The sequence below is a fragment of the Paramormyrops kingsleyae genome, chromosome 22 (genome assembly GCF_048594095.1).
Source record: "Paramormyrops kingsleyae isolate MSU_618 chromosome 22, PKINGS_0.4, whole genome shotgun sequence".
Taxonomy (NCBI): Eukaryota; Metazoa; Chordata; class Actinopteri; order Osteoglossiformes; family Mormyridae; genus Paramormyrops; species Paramormyrops kingsleyae.
The window spans coordinates 9,575,180-9,601,277 of NC_132818.1; the positions used below are offsets into that span (position 1 = coordinate 9,575,180).

Genomic DNA, 26,098 nt, shown 5'->3' on the forward strand with positions numbered 1-26,098 from the left:
AACCACTACTCGCCAAGCACTACTTGCCGCATCACATAGCTATGCAAATGAGATAAAAATGCTTATTTATGTAGGAAATGGATGGAGCTGACTGTACAAGGTAATGGGGGGGGGGGGGGGGGGGGCGCTGGAGCCTGTCCCAGACAGCGCTGGGTCTAAGGCCAGGGGTGCACCCTAGACGGGATGCCAGGCCCTCATACGTATTAGGCAACATCGCTTCCAACCGTGCCGCCGTGTCACCACTCCTCAATTGCCCTCCTAAAAAATCCAATTTTACAAATAATAATAGAATGTGCTGAAAGCATTAGTGTACTTTGCGCAAGTGTACAAAGTCACACATATTATTCACCTAACCCTCCTCCCCCCCCACCCCACCATGGACACACACGCATAAAAATTCAGAAAGAGGTTATGCACACTACACCAGGAATGCAGCAAACAGGGAGAGTTCGGGGGGTGGTATGACAAATAGTATATAGGTTTTTAAAAAGTAAATAAAACGGTCTGTGTTGACTGGGCTGAGGGGGACAGCCAAGGTCCCCATTGGAGAATCAGCCTCATTGGTCGGCCCCCCTTCCAGGGGCCTGTTTTATCTCCCTTTAATTGTGTCCCTTCCCATGTAACGGTAAGAGGCGTGGCCATGTTAGCGATAAGCGCAGCGCTAACGCTGCCCAGTTACAGGACTGTCTCCTTTGGGGGGTGGGCTCCTCAGCAGCAGAGATAAATAAAATTAAACATGGAGTTAATGTGCCGCGGTCTGAAAGAGCACTGTCTGGCATGACGCAGCCTTGGGAAGATTCACCTGAAGACAGAGATTACGGTGAAAAGCCCCATTTGCATTGAGGTCAATGTGCACGACCTCTGTAGGCTGCGTAACCTCCAGTTCACACCGCCTGGTCTGAAGCTAAAACGGAACTGCTATCAGCCCTGCGGTCTCTGCGCTACCTGCTAGCCTGCAGTAATGCAGCTGTTCTCAGCGGTTGTTTTAGTCAAAGCACCATTCACACAAACCCAACTTGTAGCCAGAAATTAATTTCAGGGGGTGTCCAGCAACCCTACTGATAGGTTTGTTACCTGGCTACATGCCTGAACAGTAGTAAACAATTTTTTTATTTTTTTTTTGTGGGGGGGGAGGGTTACACTGAGCCATCTTGTACCACCAAGCGCAGACAGTTTCTTCCTATTTAGAGTTCCTGGAAACTAAATTTGAGCGACACTCCGCTCACAGTCTCGGGCCGGCAGTTAGATAACGGCCCCGGAGGCCGCTGCGAGCGAGAGAGAGATCAGCGTTGGCCAGAAAAGTAACAGCAGCAGGTGAGAGGGTGGAACAGAGGGCAGGGGAAGAGCTGTATTCATAGGAAATTCCTCCGCGGGCAAGTTTGGCGAGGAAAGCACCAGCAGCAGTGATGTGGTGGCTTGTCATTTTAAGAGAGTAAGAAATACACAGGAAGATTCTTTGTAGTGAACTTCCTTGGTATAATCACACTGAAAGTCAATAAAACCATAAGCGAGCTCTGTGGAAGTGGGCAGAGTTAGGGGAGGGTAGAACGCAGCCCGGCCTTCGTGTGATTCCTATGAACTGGCGATAATGGCATCACTTTAATTACTTTACCGCTGAGTAACTGAATTACAATCGACTATTGTGCGACTTATATAAAGACCAGACGAGATTTTCAAGGTTAGCAAACCAAAACAGTAAACTAATGTAATACTGCCCTGCAAACGCATAACTGACAAATTGTCTCTTTTTATTACCTGGGTAATAACGATGACTCAGTTCATTGGAAGTGCTGAAAATTTCAGGTACTTGCAAGATATGTTTAGTCAGGCATTATTTGTTTTCCTTTTAATAAGCACAAGCTGTACACTGGGACGATTAAATCCTGGGTACAATTGTTTCTCTGGAATTGCCCTGCCCTGACATGCACAATGTGGAGTCCTGCCAGAGGTCATCGCTTGCGCAAGCATGTTGATGGCTTCTCAAATCACATGCCGGTTAGTCCGCGCTCGTGCCAATAAATGTGCCTTTTTATAAAAAAGTGGTATCCCATCCAACCCAGTTTAAGCAGAAGTTTGTGGAGATTCCTGTGCCGTACATCATTCGGCGTTGGGAACTCCATGGATGGCTGTCGGCATAAGAACATAAGAAATTTAAAAACAAGAGGAGGCCATTTGGCCCATCAAGCTCGTTCGGGGAGAACTCAACTATTAGCTCAGAGTTGTTAAAAACTTATCTAGCTCTGATTTAAAGGAACCCAGGGTTTTAGCTTGAGCTACACTAACAGGAAGACTATTCCATACTCTAACTACATGCTGTGTAAAGAAGTGTTTTCTCAAATTCAGGTCTTTCTCATAATCAGCTACCTTTATTTCAGTGGAATCCATAAAATATCTGTACTTTATATTTCTGCTCCCTGCATGGATTACCTTATATTAATCTATGTTAAATTTCATCTGCCAGTTATCAGCCCAGTTGCTAATTCAATCAAGATCCCCTTGTTGCCTCTGTGCTGCTAATTTAGTATCTGCTACACCACCCACCTTGGCGTCGTCTGCAAATGTAACCAGTTTACTGTATGTATTGTCAATATCATTCATGTAAATTAGGAACAATAATGGTCCTGAAACTGAACCCTGCGGTACCCCACTATGAACGCAGGCCCACTGTGACATTGTGCCTCTAATAACTACCCGCTGCTTCCTGTCTGTTAACCAGTTTTCAATCCAAGCTGCCATAGTTCCTAAAATCCCTGCAGTTTTGAGCTTTAGCAAGAGCCGTTTGTGGGGGACAACATCAAAGGCCTTCTGGAAATCTAAGTAGATCACATCGTAGGCCTTTTTGTGATCAATTTCTCTTGTAGCTTCCTCAAAGAACTCAAGTAGATTAGTTAAACAGGACCTACCTCTCCTAAATCCATGTTGGCTATCCCTCAGAATGTTATTTGAATCCAGGTAATCTACCATTTTCACTTGGATTATAGCTTCCATTACCTTTCCAGTTATGCAGGTTAAACTGATTGGTCTATAGTTTGCTGGATTACTTCTATCCCCTATACTGTACTAAAACAAACAAGAGACATCTATAAAGCGAAGCCAAGTCCCAGCAAATGAGGAATGGCAGCTTTGCTATAGATTTCCATAGCTGGTCTGTAAAAGCAGGCAGAAGTGGAAAAATCATACTGACTGTGACTGTGATTCTTTATACTCAACTGGTTGGTTGAAACAAAATCCATCCATCCATTCATACATTTTCCAAACCGCTTATCCTTCTGGGTTGCGGGGGGTCTAGAGCCTATCCTGGAAGCTACGGGCATGAGGCAGGGAACTACCCAGGATGGGGGGCCAGCCCAACGCAGGGCACATGAAACAAAATCTTGGTCTGAATATTTGCTTTGTGGACCTGAACTTTTCACCTCTGAAAGCAAGAGGTCTCACTGTCCTACCTCAGCGACTCTGCAGAACAAACAGGAGGCTGCTGCTGAGTCTGTGGCCAGAGACCACACTGGATTCCTGGGCACTTATGACACACACAGACTGAGACGCTCAGCTTCTTTCTAAGGCAGTCTGTTCCGGGTATCCCCACTGGTCGACCTCTGGAGCGCATTGAACGTTCCTCTGTTCTCATGCCAGGCTAAGTTGCCGCACAGAAACAGTGTCAGGGCGCCAGTGGGAATGACATATGCGGCCGTCAATGGAACAGCACCTCCCTACATTGACTTGCCGATCGTGACCCCCAAGTCATTTCCACCTCCAAGAAACATCTCCTATTTCTCATATGAAATCCATATTTCAGTTCCTTATAACCTATGGCAATGTAATACCTTTAGTACAGTGTTTATAATGCTTTTAGTATTGCATTTAGTATCTGTACTCTGGTGTTTCTAATGTACTATACTGTAATACCCAAATTTCAGTGTCTGTATAGTATGGAAAGGTTACAGGGCTTATATTAGCCATATAAAAGTGCCTTTAGTATACTGTATTATAATACTCAAACTATAGTATCTATAATATACTGTACTATAATACCACACTTTGTACCAGTAGTATACTGTATTGCAATATCTGTCTTATGGTGTTTGTTTTGTGTTATACTGGTATTAAAGTGTTTATAATACCATTTCTATAGTGCTTATAGTATTTTGCATTTAAAGGGGCTCTACAGTATTATACTCATTTTCACAGTTCATAATTTTATTTTTGGGATCTAATGGAAAAGATTTACATTGTCCTGCCCCGATCGTCTGTTGCTTCTGTGTGCCGGTTCGGTCATTGACGTCTGACTTCTGTTTTGTGCCCTGCCTTGTCGGTCTCCATAATAAATCCCTCGTTCCCTAATTATCCGTCTCCCTGCTCTTGCTTCCCCAGTCCGAGGTGTGACATACATGCCTCAATGTTCCAAAAACACATGATTTTTCTCACACTGTACATCTCCACCCTCTGTCTGAAATGCTCTGTTGGAGCTTTAAGCCCCACCCCCAATGAGCCCTTTGTGCTCTGATTGGTCAGTCTGCCCTACATGTTCCGCCCCTGCCTTGCAGTCTGCAGACAAATCCTAGCAGGTAGGCGGCCAATAAGGATTGTATCACAAGGTGACCTCATCATGTCACGGAAGTAAAGAATGGAATTCCAATGAGGCACTTCAGGCAGATTAGAGAAGAGTGTTTTCTGTGGTGAGAGTTACTCACTTTGGTGTGTACTTTGGGCCTTAAGACTTTGTAGACCATTTACATGCACATAAAGCTATATAACACACTAGAGGGTAAGGGAAACTCCAGAAAGGTATAATAATATCTATACTCCCGTGTTTATAATGTACTATATTATGATACCCAAATTTCAATGTCTGAGTTATAATTATGTTGTTCCTATAGTATTTTGTATTGTAATACCTGCACTGCCCTGCCTGTAGTACAATACGTTATGGTACCGGTGGTATACACAGTTAATTAGTGAAAAATCTTCTATTTTGCTTGGACACGGTATCTGGCCCAAAGCTGACATGCGCTCAGTGATATGAGCACCTGTAAACAAGGCTTTAACTAGCAGCTAGGAGGCTACAGTGTCACTGTCTTAAACCTCAAGCTCCTGTTTCCGACCAGGTTGCACACACGCGCAGGCACGTCGTGTGTGCATGCTAACCGCTACTCGTGGTGATGAGAAATTAGCATCCCACGTGTTCAGCGAGGAGCTGTTTGAGAGAAACGCCCAAACGGACACCTACAGTTTATGCAGTATTCGTTTGGCCTTTGTCAGTGAGCGCGTCCCCACAGACTAGTGGGTGGCTTGTAGCTATTTTTGTTTTTTTGTTTTTTCTTTTATACTTTTTTTTCTTTTAGCAGGAAAATCCGCCTCCAGAGACTAGAAAGCCCAACTACTGAAAAGACACGGTTTGAGTCAGAATGATATAACCTCGAGGGGACATAAGTATAGACAGTCCATGTTTTTGCTCACTCTCAGCTCCTCATATAGACACTCAGGCATCCCCGTGCACACAGAACTCACTCAGAACCACAGACAAATAAACAGGGCTTATCGAACCAATACATATAGTACGGGTCAGGACTCTCCATCAGAAAGCCTCCGGTAGGTCATTGGTTCAAGCCCCAAGGCTGGCAGAGTGATGCCAGTGATGGGCCCTTGGGCAAGGCCCTTAATCCTCAATGGCTTCAGGAACTGGTTGATTTCTCTGCTCTCTTGCTTGCATGTTGCTTTGGACAGAAACATCTACAAAATAAATGTCATCTGACATGTAGTTCCAGGTGTCTCCGTACACATCAATGAGGCCCTTGCGGAGCTGAAGTCGAGTATTATGGCTGACTGCAGCCCACGCTGCACACTGATATGACTGTGCCCCCCCCCCCCCCATACACACACACACACACACACACATATGCAGGGGTCTCGTGGCCAGGCACATGCAGTGCCCCCTCACACATTTCCGTGGGCACAGTAATAACAGAAGGCACACCTGCAGTGACAAAGCAGTGAAATGGGGGGGGGGGGCTTCCCAGCAGTCATTCTGCAGAGTTGGCTAGAGTTTCCATCCACAAACCAACGGGGAGTTTCGCTGCAGTGCCCCTTAGTGCCCTCCCAGTAGAGGGCAACGTTGTATCCCATGCTGAATTTTTTGCATCTCTTTCAAACTGCAAACCATGAGGTGAAAATCTATTTAGAATGAGCTTCTCATGCAAGTTTTGACATTGTACTGACATCTCCTTAGGCATGCCCATACATCTTCATAAAGTTGCATATGACATCACCCTGGTTGGCAGTGCCAACGAGGGAGGTGGCCTGTGGTACTGCACGGTGTTCCCACAATGAATCTCAAAACAATGGAAATGCTGACAGGCTTCTGAAAACTCCTTCCTCCACCACCCTGCCGGGGACCGAAATCACCAACATCCCAAGACGGGAAACCCGCAGCAGTGCCAATACCACAGAAAAACACTCAAGCCCCTCAACACCAGGTCACCAGGGCTGCAAGCAAAAATATCCCAGTCAGCAGAAAACATTCACCTTCCCCTCCAGGCCAGGGAGGAACCCCTCCAGTAGGGGGTGCTCTAATGCATGGGCTGAAGTGCAGGGGTTTCCTCTAAAAAGTGGCCAAATAAGCCCCCCCCCCCCCGGTCAATAACTTTTACCATTTTGCCATTGCTTGGTGCTGGTAGGGGAGGCCTCCGGCAACTAAAATAGCCTGTGGGCCACTAAACATGTTCACGAGCCTCTGCCTGCCAGCCTACCGGAAAACGCCTCCACCCCCACCAGCTGAATCATGCCACCCAGGCCCCCTCTATCCCCCCTCCCACTGCTACGCTGTTCGTAGATTATAGCAAATTCAGCGGCTCATCTAGGAGTACTTGTTGGCCATACATATACTGTATCACACAGCCTATGTGGGCTGGGGGGGGAGCATCCATGTCACTGAACATGACAAAGCTGGTCTGGTTTATGGTGCACTACTAAGCACTGGGGTGGTGAGTAGTGAAAATTGATGCCGATTTTCAGTGCCAGTCCATGATTGATGGCCACTTGGGATAAGGGTTTGTTTGTTTTTGCCTTGTCTGATTTAAAGAAATAATAAGATCTCTCCACAAGTCACTGAGCATCTCAGGGGCCAGATTTCACACAAAGAAAACATCTGGTTCTTGGAAGTGACCGAGGCTTTGGGCTGGAGCCTTCGGAAAAGGGGAAGTGTGTTTTATTCATGCTCTGGTTTGGGATTTAAGGGAACAGAAGAGGAAACGGCAATAACGGTAAACAAGTTTCATCATGGACACTCTCGCTGTCCAGCACGCTCTTCACTGTGCCTGTCACGCGGGCGGCTTCTCTTTCTTTGTGATCGCTGTGGTCCTAGCTGGCCTCAGCAGCGTTTGTTTCCTGTGCCTCTGAGAGGGTCTCGCTGGTGCTGAAACACTTGCTAAATAATGTTCATTTATGTATTAATGCCACTTCCGACTGTTTGTTGCATGCTAGGTTCCAGGGAACACAAGGTGGCCGTGGAATGCCAATCCATCGCAGGCCACATAAAGGCACTCACACACCACGGGGCAATGTAGAACAACCTGCAGACAGTACACATTTTTGGTCCCTCCCAGTCCTCGGTAGCAAAAATGTGGACTGTCTGGCAGGGAGCTGGGAGGTAGCGAAAATGTGAACTACATGTTTTTGGACTATGGAAGGAAGCCAGAGTACCTGGATAACAACCATGCAAATGGAGAGAGATCTATAATTTAACGATAGTAATGTGAAAAACAATAAGAAATCCAGCAGCTAAAACTCAGATATAATCTTTTTGTCTTAAAAGGCGCACATAAGGTTCACATCTGCGGCACATGCTCTCATTCTAACCCAATGCCTCCCTGCGTGAGTGAGTTGGCCCCGTTCCGGTAGGTGGTGACTTTGGCTTTGGAGCAGGGCTCTCCAGTGTAAACACCAGCACAGAGGGAGGCTCTTTCTAATACCCTGAATGCACGGAGAGTGCTCGCATTCCAGCACGGTGACGCCGTCGTGTAGGAGAAGAGGCAGCGCGTCCTGCACCTCGCTCCTTTCTCCCCTGGCTTTGGGAGAGCTGTGCTGCTGTCTTATTTCACTATGGTAACTGGCAGAAATTTCAGAGTTAAAAGTGTTATGGGGCAATACTAAAGGCCTTATGCCACACAAATGAAAATGATGATTCATTAATAACAGCTGTTAGGATGCATCAAGAAAATATAGGTACACTGATGGTAGAGGCTGTGAAGCTGGGATGTGTAAATAACCTCACAGAAGCTCACAGTATCCTGATTACAGCTGCTCTGTAGCGTGAATCAAAACTTGTGAGCGTAAATGTACTTGGGGAAAGACAGTGAACCAAATACCTGAGAATGTAAATGGAGCTGGGAGGGAGAGTGAGAGAGTGAACAGTATCAACTGATTCAGACTCTGGGTCACAGCCGATTGTTGTCAACATCTGCTTGGTTTCCTAACGCCACTCATGAGTCACACTTCTGAGAGACGGCAGTTCCTTGAAAAGCAGAGAGTGACGCTGATCAGAGAGGACTCCCCCACCCCCGTCGCACGCACACACACACACACACGCACACACACACGCACACACAGAGTGGTGTAATCATATCTTTTTGGGGACCATTCATTCATTTCTATGGGGAAAAAGCGTAATCCCAGCTATAACAACTGCAAGTAACCAAAGGAAATAAAAGCCGTTTTGTCACTTTTAGTATTTTGATTGCATTCACAGATGTTACAGAGGTTATCGTTGTCCCCGCACTTGGAGAAATTTGGTCCACACAAAAACATACAGACAATGACACACACAGGTTTGTAATTGTATCTTTTTGGGGAAAACCCTACTCCGTACAAGACAACCTTAACCCATACCCAGCCCTAACCTTAACCATAAGTAACTAAACTAAATATGAGACTTTTGGCATTTTTAGTTTTTTGATTCCATTAACAGATCTTTGTGAGGACCAGAGAAATCTAAGCCACACACACTTCTAACTGGACTTTACACATCACATTTGTCAGGTTTCACACAAATCTGTCTTTATAAGCAATACTAATGCTGGCAGGAGTGTTTATTATAAATTAAATAGCAAGCCCACTAATCCCAATACGCTCACAGCTACACCCACATTCCCTAGAAGGAATAAAATACATATTGTGAGTAGCACTTTGGTGATGTGAAGGCTGCTTCTGTGTTTCCCTTGCAAAAGGTTGGGATTCTTGTAATACCTCAGCTTTATCTAATATTATGTCACAGTAGTTTCCTAATGAATGTTCAACATGTCGAGGTACACATGCATGCTGCAGGTCAAACCACAAATCCTAAAAACACGGCAGTGAGGTCTGTGCCCCATAGCCACCTCAGTATGACAAAGGCGCCGTCGCATGGCAAGAAGCAGCACAAGGTGTTTCTGAGCAAACAATTACTCACCGCTTACAGGAAGCACGCGTGTGACAAAACCACTTGAGAAATGTTCTTTGTTTTTTCAAAAATAAAGACATTTCAAAGCATGTGGCGGGTCATTAGTCAGGCGGGTGCTCCATCCTGTTAAAAAATTGCATTTAACGTTGTCGGGAAATGGACAATGCCTTGGGGTAAATGTTTAATGACACTTCGCTAAGAAATTCTGCGAATCGCAAGATCTTGCTCCTCTAACCAAAGATTTCTGATAGTCCCCATGAACAGGTCCAGATATAGGCAGGATGGGCAGCTGGCTAGTGGTGCCAAACTACCTGTGCTTTGGAGGAAGTGAAACAATCATCAATTTTCTCCCAAGTAAAGGCCTCTGAAATGGTAGAGCCAGGTCAGATTCCACTTCCCGTACCCTGTCTGCCTGTCAGCCAGAGGTGAAGAGTTCAAGTCCAAAAAGTAAAAATTCAGACCAAGGTTTCATTTCAACCAACCAGCTGAGCATGAAGTGTCACAGTCACAGAGTACTCAACTGGTTGTTTGAAACAAACGCCACTTTCCCACTGCCACCAGGAACCAAGCAGTACTCAACCCATACCGCGAACTGATGGTTTCCCATTACAAAGTAGTATCGCAAATAGCAATGCATTCCCGATAACTCGGAACTTAAAAATTTTCAACCTCCTACATAAAAAAGTACTGTGCAACAGTTGAATGGAATGGATTCGTAATGCAAATTTACACAAGTAAATGCTAATTCTAGTAGAGTTTGATGCTAACATAAGACGGCAATTATCACAGACTTGCTAACAGAAATGAACCCATAGTAAATCATGATGTACACTGTGTTTTACGTCTCACTCTTCAAACCCAGCAACGCCTTTACTGAGCAGACCCTTCTATACTGGAAAACCTACTGCAGCTGTAACTGATCTCTCTGTGAAGTACGGCCTGGGTATGGCTTGCTTCCTGTATGCTCGTGGAAAAATGCCAAAAACCTTGGTCTGGATTTGTACCGTCTCAACCTGAACTTTTCACCTTTCCAGTGTGCCTTGCTGGTTCAGTACTAGGTCTCCACACGGGCCTGCACTCTTCAAATGGACTGCTCTCGCAATCAGGCACAAGCTTTCTGTCACACATAAACAGTGTAGACCACCTAAACATGCAGTTGCACAGACAGACCCACATTACACTAGATGGGCTTGCAGATAAAATTCTCACAGGTTTAGTCAGTCGTAATATTGGATTTTCACAACGGCTGTTGCACAAATTGTACATTGCTCAGTCGGGCAGGATTCTGTCAATAGTACAGTATCCAGGAAATACATTCTTAGTGTTGAGAAATCTATCCGGGCAATCATTACAGTGCTTAGCATTGTAGTGATGGGGAGTGATGTCATACATGTGGATAGGTAGTGGGTCCATTCTCAGACTGGGCAATGCTGAACTGATTCCATCTACTGTGTTTATGGCATGCTTGCCATGGGATGTGAGTGTTCCAGCATGCGTCCCATGGGATATGAGTGTTCCAGCATGAGTCCCATGGGATGTGAGTGTTCCAGCATGCGTCCCATGGGATGTGAGTGTTCCAACATGTGCTCAGACAGTGCTGGATTAATGGTTAGGGTGCATAAGCCCAGAATTCAAAATTTATGCACTACACACTTCCAGTATGAGGTGAAACATGTGGCAAAATATGCAAAAGTTCCTAGATCCAGCACAAAGGCAACAAAGCAGTTTAAGAATGATTTACAGGATCCTACGTTTTACCTGGAAACGAGAGTATGCTGTTCCAAAACATGTTTGTACTGTGAAGCATACAGGAAAACAAAGTAGATTCATGAGGAAATATTCTGCAGAAAAAAACTGAAAATCCCAAATCTAACATAACAAACAGAAACTAGAACACAGAAGAAGAAGAAATGCAATGGTTATTTATTGTGATTGACAAAAATAAAAGAGATGATTGTCTTCAGTTTATCTGAAAGCCTTCCAAGGTCAGAAGCTACATTGCCATTAAACGCTCACCATAAAAATAAGGCGACGCATTTAGGGGTAACAACTAACACCCTCATGGCTTCCTCTCTGCTCCCTACATGATAGCGAAGTGACACCGAGAGCCAATCAGCCGGCCAGGGCAAGGACATGTGACACTGACCACACGATGGCCAGATCAATGGACCGATTTGCTACCCAGGGGAACTGGAAGACTGAACTTCATCATCTAATTGTAATTTCCTTTTCCTGTAACCACGCAGTGGGAATGGGATTTGTGTCGGGCCAAAAACTTATCCCAGGTAGTAGAGCATGAGGCTGGGGTTACGCCGGGCAGGAAGTCAGGCCCTCGCAGGGTACACGCGCACACACAATGGAGTCCTGATTTAAGATCGTACACTATGGGCTGTTAAAGATTTCGATCCGCATGAGCCGTGTCTTCGGACCTTGACAGGAGATGCTAACGCCCAGCGGAACTAATGCACATGAGGGATTCCAATGAAACGTCACACAAACCTACAGGTATAAGGAAGACGGTCTTGATTTAATAACACCAAACACGTGTTAATTCACAGGTACACTGTTTACTAGGAAACTGACAATCTAGCGTGAATTGTGACTGACTTTCCACTGAAGGTGATTGGCACACATGTATTTAAAGTATCAGACCAGGCCTGTCTAGCACCTCCTGATCTGATAGTACTGCAGGTTGTGCAACGACTCTGAATGGTTTCCTATACCGCGGGCTTCCACAGAATCAGCATGCAAGCTGCACGGCTGCGCAGGTCTTTCTGCACATGCATGTTAGAATCTTTGCCCATTTCACTTTAGACACGTACCTCAGACTTTGTGCAGACGACGAGGATCATCACCTCTTTGTATTGTTTCCCCGTACAACAAAATATGACTTTTTATCATCTAAAACATTCTAGACTTATTTTTTAAATAGTCTTGTCCCTTATGTAAACCTCTAATTGTGGCCAACCCCCCCCCGGGATTGATATTGTGACTTTATATCTCCCCAGCTTTTTTTAAATTTATTTTTTAGATTTATTTTTTATCAGTAGCTGTCAAGGCCGGAGTCCCTTGCACTACATTATAGCCTCGAACATTAGACCATGATTTGGTTTCAGGATAAATTAATGTTCAGTGTAATCAAGGCTTGAAATTAAGCTCGCCTTCTTGGCTGAAGAGGCAATTTACACTGGCCCAGTACAAAAAAAACAAACCAGTGCTAGCCTGTTGGCTAAAAAAAATGTGCATGTCAGACTGCATTTTTTACTGAATACGGCCTCAGGATCTAATGAGCTCAGTTATCTCCATGGTTACGCAAGCAGCCATCATACACCATAGTACCAGTATAGGCCAGTAAACCCCAGCAAGCATGACCAGTCCTGTCCGGGATTCTCACACTCACAGTTTTTCCATCCTGCCCCGCCACTCTTTCCCAACCTCTGAAGGCCAAGGGTAGAATGAGCAAGAAAGAAAAATCCTATCCATACAAATTTTACTCATGGCAGTCTTTGGAAACGGCACAGCTGTCCCTATGGATACGAAGCCAGCAGGCCAGTGAGTTGACAGTGTTCCGTTTCATAATCCAGAGTCAACAGCGGTGAAGTTCGCTCGCAGGTTCAGAAGGCGCCCTTATGCAAAGGACAAAGTCAAAGTCAAGAAAACAACAACATTCCACAAGCTTGTCTGTAGAAAAAACAACATACAATTCATGCTTACTTGTTTTCTTGACCTGCCTGAGTAGCCGTCTGCTTGCATACTCTTTTTATTATTACTATTTTTGGTAGTTGTTCTTTTTTCTTTGTGTTTTGTTTTGATGGCACTTTTGTTTTAGCACTGTACGGCACTAAGTGACCTCTTGTCTGTGAAAGGTGCTTCATCAATAAATTTTACTTGCTTATTTACTTACTTATTCCTAAGCGAACCTGCAAAATTACTGATATTTGTATTCCAGAGGAGAGCGGATTCTGTTGCCCAGGAAAACAGCAGTTTATCCTCTGAGGAAAAAAAACAATGAAAAACCACAATTTTTGTTTCACATTTGCCTGCTGCCTGATGACTTGTCTTGTTTGTTTTGGAAGTGTGCTGTGATATGCCTGTATTCTATGATCTTCATTATATGGATTATATTCAGGATGTATGGGTACGATACAGGATGGGTAGCACCAAGGTTTCGGGTTTGAATCCTGCCTCCTGGCTGGGTGTGGAGTTTGCATGTTCGCCGCATATTCTGCAGGTTTTGACCAGATCCTCTGGTTTCCTCCTGTAGGCCAAAGACATGCAATAAGGTTAACTGGCATCTCTGAACTAGTCAGAGTGAATGATTGTGTTTGCACGCTGTGTTACACTGTCATCCCATGAAGGATGTCCATCTGCTTTGTACACTAACCCCACATAGGTAAGATGAGTCTGAATCGGATTCCGGCCAAATGTTCTGAAATCGCCACAGATCCATGAACTGGATCTGGCCTGGCCCTAATCTGCACCTGGTCTAATTCTCTGTGTCTGTGGGCAGAAGGTTGCTGGTTCTAGTCCTGACCCCAGCAGAGGGTGCTGTGCATTAGCTGACCCCGTACTGTGACCCCCCCGAGCTGCAGAGAGTAAGATGGGGGTCAGTGAAGAGAAGCATTCTGATGCACCAGTACTTATGCAAATAAAGAATGTTTGTTGAATGTGGCTCAGACTCCTTTTATATTCCAGGCTGACTACTGACCAGTTCTGCTCCAGGATCCTCCCTTTACCTCTGAAGCTGGTAAGTGGCTCAGTGGACTAAGCCTCTGTGTTTGTAAGCAGGTCACTGGTTCAAGCCCTGGCCCCAGTGGAGTGGTTGTACATCTGTGGATCCTTGAATAAGGCCTTTAACCCCCACCTCTGGGGGTGTTGGCTGCCCCTGTGCTCTGAAACAAAGAAATGGTTTTTAAAGTGTGTATACCAGCATCCTTAGTTATGATTCTGGAGCAGAACCTAAGTTTTTATTTGAACAGACAGTTATACTGGAATGCTTCTCTTCACCTACCCTCATCTTACTCACCATGGCTCAGAGATCAGACAGCATGCAGCACCCCAGAGTCACTCACCAGCCACATATATTAAGGGAGGATCCTGGAGCCAAACTGCTCAGCAGACAAGAGTCTGAGCCACATTCAACAAAACAAACATGTGTTATTGGCACAAACACAGGTACATTGGGATGCTTCCCTTCACTGACCCCAACACACTTGGCATACCTTAGGGGAGGGAGGGGGGACACAGACCAAGGGCAGCTAATACACAGGGTCTTCTGCTGAAGGTTTGAACCAGCAACTTTTGGATCACCAGCACAGAGCTACTGAGCCACTTACTGCCCCTATTTCAGCCACCTCTGAATTTAACTTTTGCCTGTGGTGCAGATACAGGCCAGATTTGGTAACATTCGACGTAAACCTAGCCCATATTTGGCCTTTATCTGTTTCAAATCCAAAAAGTGGACTCAGACCAGTTTTGATCTTTGGAACAGGTTATGCAAAAAGACACTGGGCCAGATCTGTTTTACGGATCTGCAGCAATTTCTGAACAACATTAAGCACGGATTTGGTTCAAACTCATCTTGCTATGTGGGCTAATCCACCCGTCCATCCATCTTCTAACCCCTCTGGCTCTATGCAGGCCGGGTCACAGAGGCCAGAGCAAAGACTAAATGGACATATTACTTCTGGGCTGAAATTACTGCCACTACGGACCTGACTCCAATAAAGCATGAACAAATAAAGCATGTGGCAGCACAGTAGGTACAATGATGGCTTTAAACTTCTAAAGTTGTGGCCTGTTTGCACTGTATGTACATGTATAGTGGTTAATTCATAAAGTAAAGTTTTTATTTATACTTCAACATCACGTTAAAATGATGTTCAAATAATAATGTTATTGCGCTAACATTGACAGCGCCTTTGTTAAAACGTAAAATGTGTAAACAAAGTTCCATTAACGTTACAGTAGGAATGTTCTCTGCCAACTTTGAATACACCTCTATACAGTGTTAACTGAAATTCCGGGAATGTTCCCTGTCAGCTGGGAGAAAACAAGCTCGATAGTTATTTGGAAAAGTTCACCATTATGGGCAGCTTGGCGGTTCTGTGGTTAACACTGTAGCCTGCAGGCTTAATGTTCTCTCTGTGTTTCTGCGGGTTTCCTCCATCAGTTAAAAACATGCAGTTTTGAGGATATTGTGTCTTTTTTTGCATAAACCAGCTTCCTATCCAAGATGTTCTGTGCATTATGCCCCATGCTCACCAGGACCGTGTACTAGATAGGAGTGTATTGCGTTGTAACTCGATCAATAGGGATAGCACATCTGTGGTCATTTTCCGGATGGTCTTGGTATAGTTCTGTCTGTTGCTTGTAAATATTACAAACGTTAATGTCCGGGAAAAAAGCGAGAGATTTCGTTAGAACATGGTCATATTGCGCTATTAAGATTTGGAATGAAGATTACACCACACGATCCTTTACATTTAATATGTAGTCGTTATAATGTGATAAGCCGTTAAAACGCGAGCAGGGAATAATATTATAATTCGTCAACCGGCATCCTGTAGCCTATATCTCATATTCTGCATGTGGAAGTGTTATGCTTTCTGCCGGAAGGCGATATATTAATTTCTTTTGTGCAAGTAAAAGTGTTTTGAAAACAATCATAAGCTCCCACAGAGGAGTCATTCTGCAGGTCGACTGCCAAGCGTTTTTTTTATATTCTGTCGCAACAATTACCCAGTCGTCCAAAACTTTTTGAAAAATTATCAATGTAGTATGATTTGCAAGAATTTGTTTCGCAAAACTTACAATTTAAACCTCCACGTTATTTCTCGTTACCTGTGTTTATACTGTAATATCGAAGACTGTACTGCTGCTAGGAAACCATTCAGGAATTTGAGTGTACTGTTTCGTTTCTATGGAGACAATACGCCTCTAGCTTTGCGACATGCTGTGACGTATTTGGGTGCGTAGCTACTAGCGTAGTGCTGGAGATGATGTAAACCTAGTTTCTATGGTAGCCGTGTGTTTTCATTAAATATAGCCTAGTTGAGCTTTTTCGTTTTGCCAAAAGGAATCATGTGTACGTATCTGTGTTTTGCTTTATTAATGTTCCAATTACCTAGCTATTTATCTACTTTTAATTTTTATTTCTAGCCAACAATTAGTTATTATCCATAGTACGAAGACAGCAAAGCTTTCTGTATGTTTTTGCCCGTACTACGAACTGTTCCTTGGCAGTCACTCTTTCGCTATTGATCAGAATCCTCCAATATACTACAAGCGAAATAAATGTGCAACTAATGAAATTTGCATAGCATGAGTAACTAGCAAGGACTCGAGGCACGAGTCTTAAATAGTACCACTCTGTTTGTTAATGGAGAATGAAAACTGAATGGGTAAAAATGATTGTGTATCGGAAACTCCAGGCTCATCGGGAGCATGTAGGTGGGTTTATTGAATCCGAAGGATTAAACTACTTGTTACAGTACCGAATTACTACATGTAGGCCTAGTTTGTAGGACGTTAATACGCAGTGTGTAGCGGATATGGAATTAGTGCTACGTGCTACGCCGCTTTAAATGCGCCGAAGAGTTGTTTTACCCGTTTTCTTTATCTTTTTAAAGTTTACATTACAAGGCGTAAAAGTAATTAAACCGATCAAGGCTAACCACACATACAACCTTTCAACTTGCCTTCAGATATCAGTAGTTCTCTGGACCAATCCATCACCATATTACGAATTAGAATTCCTGCGTGTGTTTGGGAAATACGCTACAGTCATAGACCCAGAGATGTGAAATACTGGCATTGGTGGAGTGCACGAGGGGGTGCTATTCTGGTAAAGCAGATTTGCCAAGGATGCATCATTAGAGGAGGGCTGAGTATTAGACAGCTGAAGATTCTGTTAATTTGGTTTACTGCACATTCCTTACTGTCAGATCATCGGCAGTGATGAAGCGTCGGTTCACATTACCCGGAAAGGATGAATAGTGTATGCAGTATGCAGCACTGCTGGGAGGACACCTATTGTCACAAGTCACCGCTATTACAGGAAACACCATGTTTTTTTCCCTGTCACTTTTACGCTTAACTCATTTTTCCCCATCATTGCTGAATTTTTAACATGCACGCCGCCCTTCATAGTTACTGCATTGTTTAGTCCTCACACATCAGCTGGGAAATTTTCAATGCCCGAAATTAACTTCCAGTTAACTTCTAATAAAAGCAACCATCCAACTCACTTGTTTGCCTGAACTGTAAACAACCAGTCCTTGAGACCAGCTTAATTTAGGCAAACAGGGAGAGCATTGAAATTGAGAGATGGAGGCAACACGAGAAGGACGGGCGTGCATCATATGATATTTGGAGGGACGCTCCTTCCCACAAATCGCCGTTGCGTCATCTTCCGAAAAGTTAGCGCAGGCACATCCAGAAGGAACCTCACAAGAGTCCAGAACTGCTGCTAGTACGACTTCGGGTCGCCGTTCCAGAGAAACAGCATGCTTAACATTCTTTTGTGTTAGCCTGCGTAACCTGTGAGACTATCTTCATCGTAACACAGATTCCACTCAATGGTTTAGCAACTCTATTTAACTATCGAACAGCTCTACTGTTTCGGAATACTTCTATTCCAACAAACCAAGATACAATCTAATTCTGAATAGGGGAAAAGAAACCAAGAGGGCTGTTTAGAAATCAAAATAAGGAAGTTAAAGATAAAAATCACCTAAATGTCCTGAAGAGCACACACTTATTTAGAATTATAAATCGCCCTTAAACTTGAATTTAGCTATTTGATTACAGATTTTAAACTGATGACTCATAAATGTTGCACAAAAGAAAACAAGTAACCAAAATAGTTGATACATGTTTTTAATGTTAATAAACTGCATACCATGCTTGTAACACCGCATTAAATGCCCCACCATGACATTTCTGTACAAGTCCTGGCAGTTACTGGAACAGGATCTTTGGACATTCAAGCATTGTCTGTCTTAATGTGTATGTCATTTATACAACAACGTGAAGGAATGAAGATGCGATTCTCCTTCCACTTTAAAATGAAACATCCTCAGTGCTGAGGTTGAGCCAAGAGGTGATATTATAGAGTGTGAATGACTGTGTGCCGCCCCCCCCCCCCAAACCCTATATGTCTGGCGACTTTTTAAAAATCATCCACTGAGTACAGGATTGATTATGCATCACAGAAATGGAGCTTGTAGTCCAAAGCTGTCTGTCACTCAGAGAGTTTCTCTCTCTACTCAGAGCTGGTCATATGTAGCTTCTCAGACAAGGAAATGAGTACAAGCACATTTGCACCTTATTGTGAGATTATGGAGTTCACAATAACAGGCTGCAATAAACTGGCTTAAATGAGTTTGAGTTTCACACACGAGCTGCTGAAAGACAAGCTCTGTTTAGTCTGTAGTTCCAGGCTGGTGACAGGTAATTTGAAGGGGCGTTTCTTAAAGACAGGAACATAGCATTCCAGCACTCTGTGTTCCAGGGAACAGTTACTTAAGAGAGATGGATTCGATAGAGAGAAATGACTCAGTCTGCAGATGATCTGACTGCTGATGTTAATGGTGGATTGAAGATGTAAGCTGAGAATGTCCCAGCGATTCTGTAAACGCAGCCAAAAGCTAGTTACGCACACAGTCTCACTGTGGCCTGATTGGGCAACCGTTGCACTTAACCCCCAACCCCCCCCCCCCAACACACAGAGAACTTCCTGCCAGGAAGCCAAGCATGGAAATTAACCCCAGGAATTATCAACAATGCAAATGACAGCCATGTAAACTGTCCCGTTTAGGGCCTGCGGCATTTGAGGTTGCTGTGACATCATAAACAATCTCATTCTATGGCGTCAGTGTTCCGTGAACTCTGGGAATCACCTCTGTACAGATGGAAATCGGAATGCTGTTCCTTCAAAACAGTAAAAAAAAAACAAAGGCTCACTGTTTATAAACCCATTTCCGAATGAAGGCCAGAGTTCAGGGATGGAGACTTGTGGAGATGGCAGCTGGAGGCTGAACCCAGTGGCAGTACTTCACAAAAAACTGGACAATCTAGTTATACCATCAGGAAAGATATTCCCCCCCCCCCCCCCCCCCGCTTTCACTCTCAGTGGTGGGTGACGCCACCGTGCCTTACAACGTGACCTATTGAGCGTGGGATGGATTGACGTTTCAGGGGAACAAGCCCCTGGCAAAACACCATATGTGAAAACTCCTGCTTACAGACCGCATGCAAAGTTACACTGTATATGTAAATGCAGGATTCTGGCTAGGGCCTGATGCCGGTGTGCAGAGTGTTCAGATCCCTCCGTCGTCCCTCTATGTTGTCCTGTTGTTTGTTCTTGTAAAAAAAAAAAAAAAGTTGAAAAACTCCCGGAACCTGGTTTCGACTTGGCATGTGGCGTCACCCACGCTGCCGGGGCTCCTGGTTACCGTGGTGATTTTCTGGTAGTTTCTCAGTCTGGATGGGGCTACGCACCGCGATGGTGTCTGATTTCAGTTTCGCGGGACCGCTGCAGCTGTTTACCAGCGCCCCTAAAATACATGAACCCACTCACCCGGATATTGCCCACATCCCCTCTACAGGGAAAGCCTGGGGACTCTCTGTTTGTGGCCCAAAGTGGGGCACGCGTTTGTGCCTGGTGCTGAGGATGACGACAGCAGACTGTGAGAGCGCTGCCCTGGCCCTCAGTCAAGCAGGGGGTCACTCTGCCTTGCAATGTTTAACACAATCCCTGCCACTGCTTTGCTTTCATGCGCCATTCTTCTCAGTAAATATTTTTTTTCGTCTGGTGCTGGTAAGTGGGCTGGCGACACTGTAAGGAATTTCTCTGTAATTAGCTCCTGTATTAGGACAAAAATACCTACGGTATCACAGTCAGAGGCGAAGATGTAGAAGTGGGCGGGGACAGCGGGACCAGGATAACACAGCCAATCAGAGCGAATGGTGAAACACCAGCTGAGCTAATACGTTCCGTGCACTTGGGTGACTCATTACGTTTTACTCTAACTGCACCTTTGGAAATGGGAACACCCTCTGAAACAAGCTTTAGAGAATTACTCAAAAAGAGAACTGGGAGCTGAAAGAGAAATGAGTCGTGTGTGGGTTACAATTCCAGAGAGCTACTCTCTCACTCCTAATGCTAGTATTTCGTCCTAATGAAAAGAAGCCCCACGGCAGACTCTGGGTTGTAAGAGCAGTCCTGATTGGTCATCCACCAGGATGCATGACTAGTTTTGATTTGACCTTGTTTAAGGCTACTCCAATCCTCAGGTGAAAGTCTTACAAAACCCACACACACAGCCTGTCTGACCAGGCTGGAAAAAGCTGACAGCGTGTGAGGTGAACCGTTTACTGTAATCTGTCTCACCACGTCATTTCTGTGTGCCAAGTCACATGGGACACGGTTCCCCCACGTCCCCCACTGACCCTGTAAAAGCGCTCGACGTTAGGGAGAGTGCCAGCTCACACACATGGCATCTCTAGCAATCGTGTGTTTACATTACGGGCCAATTTGGAGAAGATGTCACAGCTTATGCAAGGTGCCACGAGCTACGCCTGGGAAGACTTTGGGTGCTGGGCCAGCCCCCACCGAATCACCCCCACCCTCAGGAGGGCATCTGGAGTTCGTCGACTGCATAGAGGAGCTGTGGCTGTCGCCGCGGCAACGCCCACTTGTGGAAACAATGGGAGGTGTTCTGTGGCCCCTTTCGCATCTGTTCACTCGGGCTGCACTTTTTCCCAAAAGCTTGGCAAATTTGACATTGCGAAACAAAAAATAAATTACCCAGCGTGACTGGAACCTGCTGGAACCTGGCCTCTTCTTAAGCTCAGCCGCTCAGAGCACTTCTCATTGGCCAACTCTAATTAGTTGCTCCAAATAAGCCAAATTTTCACCTGTTTGGGTGGAGACCATGAGATACCTTTAATATAATGTGTCAGTTAATAAACAACAGGCAGTTATTTAACCTCAGTAACAGAGCCATCATATTTGTGAAGTCTGATTCCAATATACTGATATATGCAGCTTTTGTAATGTCATGTGTAAACAAACGTGCCGGGAAATTGGAAAGATGGCCCCCTGCCCCGGAATCACTGTGAAGGACAGCCTAGTAATTAGCCTAGTATGGGTGAGATTTATATCGGTACTGCACACTTAGCTGAATAAGTATTTCATAGGTCAGGGCAAAACACCTGCATTCGAATAATACTATTCATCTTATTTTTAGTTTCACTGCACACTCTAAAATCTCCACCATTGTGTGATTTAATAACTCCCCTTTGTCTTAGGTCACACACACCCAGAGAGAGAGAAAATATATTTCATATTTAGCAGTTCAACTGAAGTAACACTCCATGAAATCAGATAAGGATGTTAGTGTATGAGCTTTCCTCAGAAGAGCTTTGGTTAGAGGCTATGTCTGAAGGCACTTCCATGGAAACCCAGCTCGGGGGAGGCGGGGCTACCCTTTCTGTCAGCCGCAGAGAACTCACAGACCGGCAGGCAGGCGGTCGGGCGAACGGACTGGCACTGGTTGGACAGCGGGTCACATCGGCCTTTCGTGCACCATCCTATGCATTCAAACTATTTCTTCAGCTCCTGATTCTCAAATAAATGCACAGAGGAAGCCATTAATGCAGTCTTTAAGAGCTTTGAACCATTTTAATATTAACAAGTCTGTCAATAGTGTGCAGAAGCAATGTAAATAAACTGCAAGCACTGGAATGGAAAGTAAAACTGGCATCTTGGTGTGATCATGCGTTTGGAACTAATGATTTGTGGTAAACTCTGGGATTTCCATTCACTGGCTTGTGTCTGAGTTAGCGTAGAATTTTCAACTATTATTATTTTATTGGACGTCAAAGAAAACATCCACATTCAGCACATTATTTTTTGAAAAACTTTTATTGAGTAAAGATTTTCATAAAACTACCTATTTTTCAAACTGTTCAGGTTACATGTCCTTCATAAAGGGACAGTTTGGAAATAAATGCATCTCAGACTACCCTGAAATCAGACGCTGTTCCTGGAGCTGTGCATGTCTGTGGTCCTGGGAGATCCTGGTCTGGAGTATCAGTCCAAAAGTCCTGGTCACACGGAAGAAACAATTTTGAAAATAAAAGTTTCCAGTAACCACCATGACAGCCCAGCTGACCCAGAGTTCACACCTATATTCAACACACAATGATAAACGCCAGGCTTCCCGGCACAGTTGGCTCACTGCCATCTTCACGCCAAACACCTGCTTTGGAAAGCAATGTACTTTCGGGATGCGATCCTCCCCTCCCCAGTGTCCCCCTCCCCACACAGTGTCACAGTGACTATACAACAAAACCACCTGCACAAATAATAAACAGCTGGGAATCTCATTCTGAGGGAAACAAGAAAATTGGCAGAAACCCGAAAATGGGTATCAGTATACAGTAGGCACAGATAGTGTGCAATGCTGTACCAGAGAACGCACACACACACACACACACACACACACACACACACACACACAGACAGACACACACACACACAGACACACACACACACACAGACAGACACACACACACACAGACAGACACACACACACACAGACACACACACACACACAGACAGACACACACACAGACAGACACACACACACACACACACACACACACACAGACAGACACACACACACACACACACACACACACACAGACAGACACACACACACACACACACACACACACACACACAGACAGACAGACACACAGACACACACACACACAGACAGACACACACACACACACACACACACACACACACACACACAGACAGACACACACACAGACAGACACACAGACAGACACACACACACACACACACACACACACACACACACAGACAGACACACAGACACACACACACACAGACAGACACACACACACACACACACACACAGACAGACACACACACACACACACACAGACACACACAGACACACACACACACACACAGACAGACACACACACACACAGACACACACACACACACACACACAGACAGACACACACACACACAGACACACACACACACACACACACACACACACACAGACAGACACACACACACACACACACACACAGACAGACACACACACACACAGACACACACACACACAGACAGACACACACACACACACACACAGACAGACACACACACACACACACACAGACACACACACACACACACACACACACAGACAGACAGACACACACACAGACACACACACACACACAGACAGACACACACACACACACAGACACACACACACACAGACAGACAGACACACACACACACACACACACACACACACAGACAGACACACACACACACACACACACAGACAGACACACACACACACACACAGACACACACACACACAGACAGACACACACACACACAGACACACACACACACAGACAGACAGACACACACACACACACAGACAGACAGACACACACAGACACACACACACACAGACAGACAGACACACACACACAGACACACACACACACACACACACACAAACACACACACAGACCTTGATACAAGTTATATAGAAAGCTTGCTGCATTCCATTCCTGTTAGATCTGCCATAATAATAAAAGAATTATAAAGTCACTGACCAACACAAAGGAGCTGAGTAGGCTTTGCACGCTTCACTGACAGTAGAAGGCTAAGCTGGTTGGAGACTGGGGGGGTTGTGATTTTTTTGTGCTCCCCCAGGCACAATGAGGCTGAAAAACCATGCTTTTTCTAAAAACGAGGTCTGTGGGGACGACTCTTCTGGAAGGTTCACGAGCCGTGTGGCCAAACGCTAGCGAGTTCCCTGTGAGAAATGACCAAGGCGGCTTTTGGCGCCTACCTCAGACTCCTGAGGTGACCCCCCAGGCCCACGGCGGCGTCCCATCAGACAGGGAAACAGGCATGAGTGCTCGTATTCTGAGCCAGACACCTAAGTGAAAGGACCACCTTGGCTTCCGCAAAAAAAGCATCACCATGCCAGTGTCACCTTAACAGCTGCCATCAGACAATGACCTAATACCTCTGTGAGGGAAGCCTCCAAACTGGCCTGCTGAAGGAGCATGTTGCCATTCCCAGGCAACGCGAGGGCAGGCCTCAGGAGTTACCGTGTGTGGATGTGCATGAGCCAAGTCCTCCGTCTCTTTTCTCATTATTTCCTCACCCCACTTCTGTGGCCTCTCCAGTTTTCCACCCAAGGATTCTGTTTGCCTCAGCTCTGCCCCTTTCCATAGTCCATCTTTGGAAAGCAGTGCCTTTGACTAGCTCTCTAACCATCACCACAGTCCTGTCCGTGGCGACCATTATCAACTGGGAATGTTGTTGACGTTTGATGTCACAGACAGGCATGGAGGTGCCTGAGCATGAGAACCATACTGAAGAAAAAGGGTAGTTTTTACTACACAGCCATTGGGGGTCTGGGGGTGCAGTAGTGGTGAGTGGCCTCCGGATCCACATCGTCTGGTATAAAGTCCAGCTCCACACCGCTGCACTATTTGTTTACCTAACTTTTAAATAAAAAGACATTTTAGGTGCCGAGAATTGTGGAATGTGATATCCTGGGGAGGGGGTTGGTGCTGCTCCTCCTATAGAGCCTGTGTGCGACTGAGGTACCTTCCTTCCACAGGTGGAACACGGCACACTCCGTTCCTGGAACAACACACACCTGCACGCTATCACAATCTGCGCTCCAGCAGCGACATTTGAAGGCTGTTATTTGTAATGGATTCAAACACTAAACTGATACCAGTTGCCCAACAGTACAAAATTGTCTCTTGTGTTTATCTGACTTTTTCATGGTTCTCATCAAATCTGTGGAATATATATAGAAATGTCAATTTCTTGACACATTCCTAACATCATTAACCCAGAATAATTCAGTCAGATTCATACTCTTCCAATCAGACTGCTACGTAAATCGAACAGAATAGTATCATGTGCATTGTGGAAGTTTCCATAGTTTTTGAAACTATTTCGCAAATGAGTAACAGAAGCTTCTGTTATTTAATTAGAAGCTATAGGGGAAAAAAAATAAAAATCACACGCATAGGTTTAATTAAAGGCTCCTGGGGAATTCGCACACACACACATTAGAGGCTCTTGGGGGATTCACATGCATAATTGAAAGGTTATTATAGAATTCACAGACAGACACATTCAATTAGAGATTCTGGGGGAATTCACATATTAGGGATTTGTGCAGTACAGATTATGGTTGGGTTGCTTGTATTTTGCAGGCAACCATCTAGAATTTCTTTACAAAAAGAATTTTGGGGAAAGACTTTAAAGTTACTTCAGTTGCTCCACGATTTTTTCCCCCCCTCGAGGGTAAACAAAGTGCACATCGGTGTGAATGTTAATGAGGTATCGATTCCTAAGCATGTGTATGACCTGAAGATCTGAATGGTAACATATGGACCAAATGCTTTATGAACCTGAAATCAGCCTAAACAAGGGGTAGGGTTTGGAAATTTCAGTTCTTTTCTTAGGTAAAGGGAGGAATAGAAATATTACACAGTTTTCCCATTTTATACCACCTGGTCAACTTATGTTAAGGGATCTCAACTCAGCACACAAACCACAGACAG

The 26,098-nt window shown here is 44.9% G+C and overlaps 1 long non-coding RNA gene across 1 annotated transcript; it reads right to left on the bottom strand.

The window, feature by feature from the left end:
• Positions 1 to 11,777: 11,777 nt before the first annotated feature.
• On the bottom strand, positions 11,778 to 16,257 carry LOC111853178 (uncharacterized). Its single transcript, XR_011984776.1, has 3 exons — positions 14,167 to 16,257; positions 13,145 to 13,688; positions 11,778 to 13,056 (listed from the first exon to the last, which is right to left on the bottom strand). It is a non-coding gene; the product is annotated as an uncharacterized lncRNA (long non-coding RNA).
• Positions 16,258 to 26,098: the final 9,841 nt, after the last annotated feature.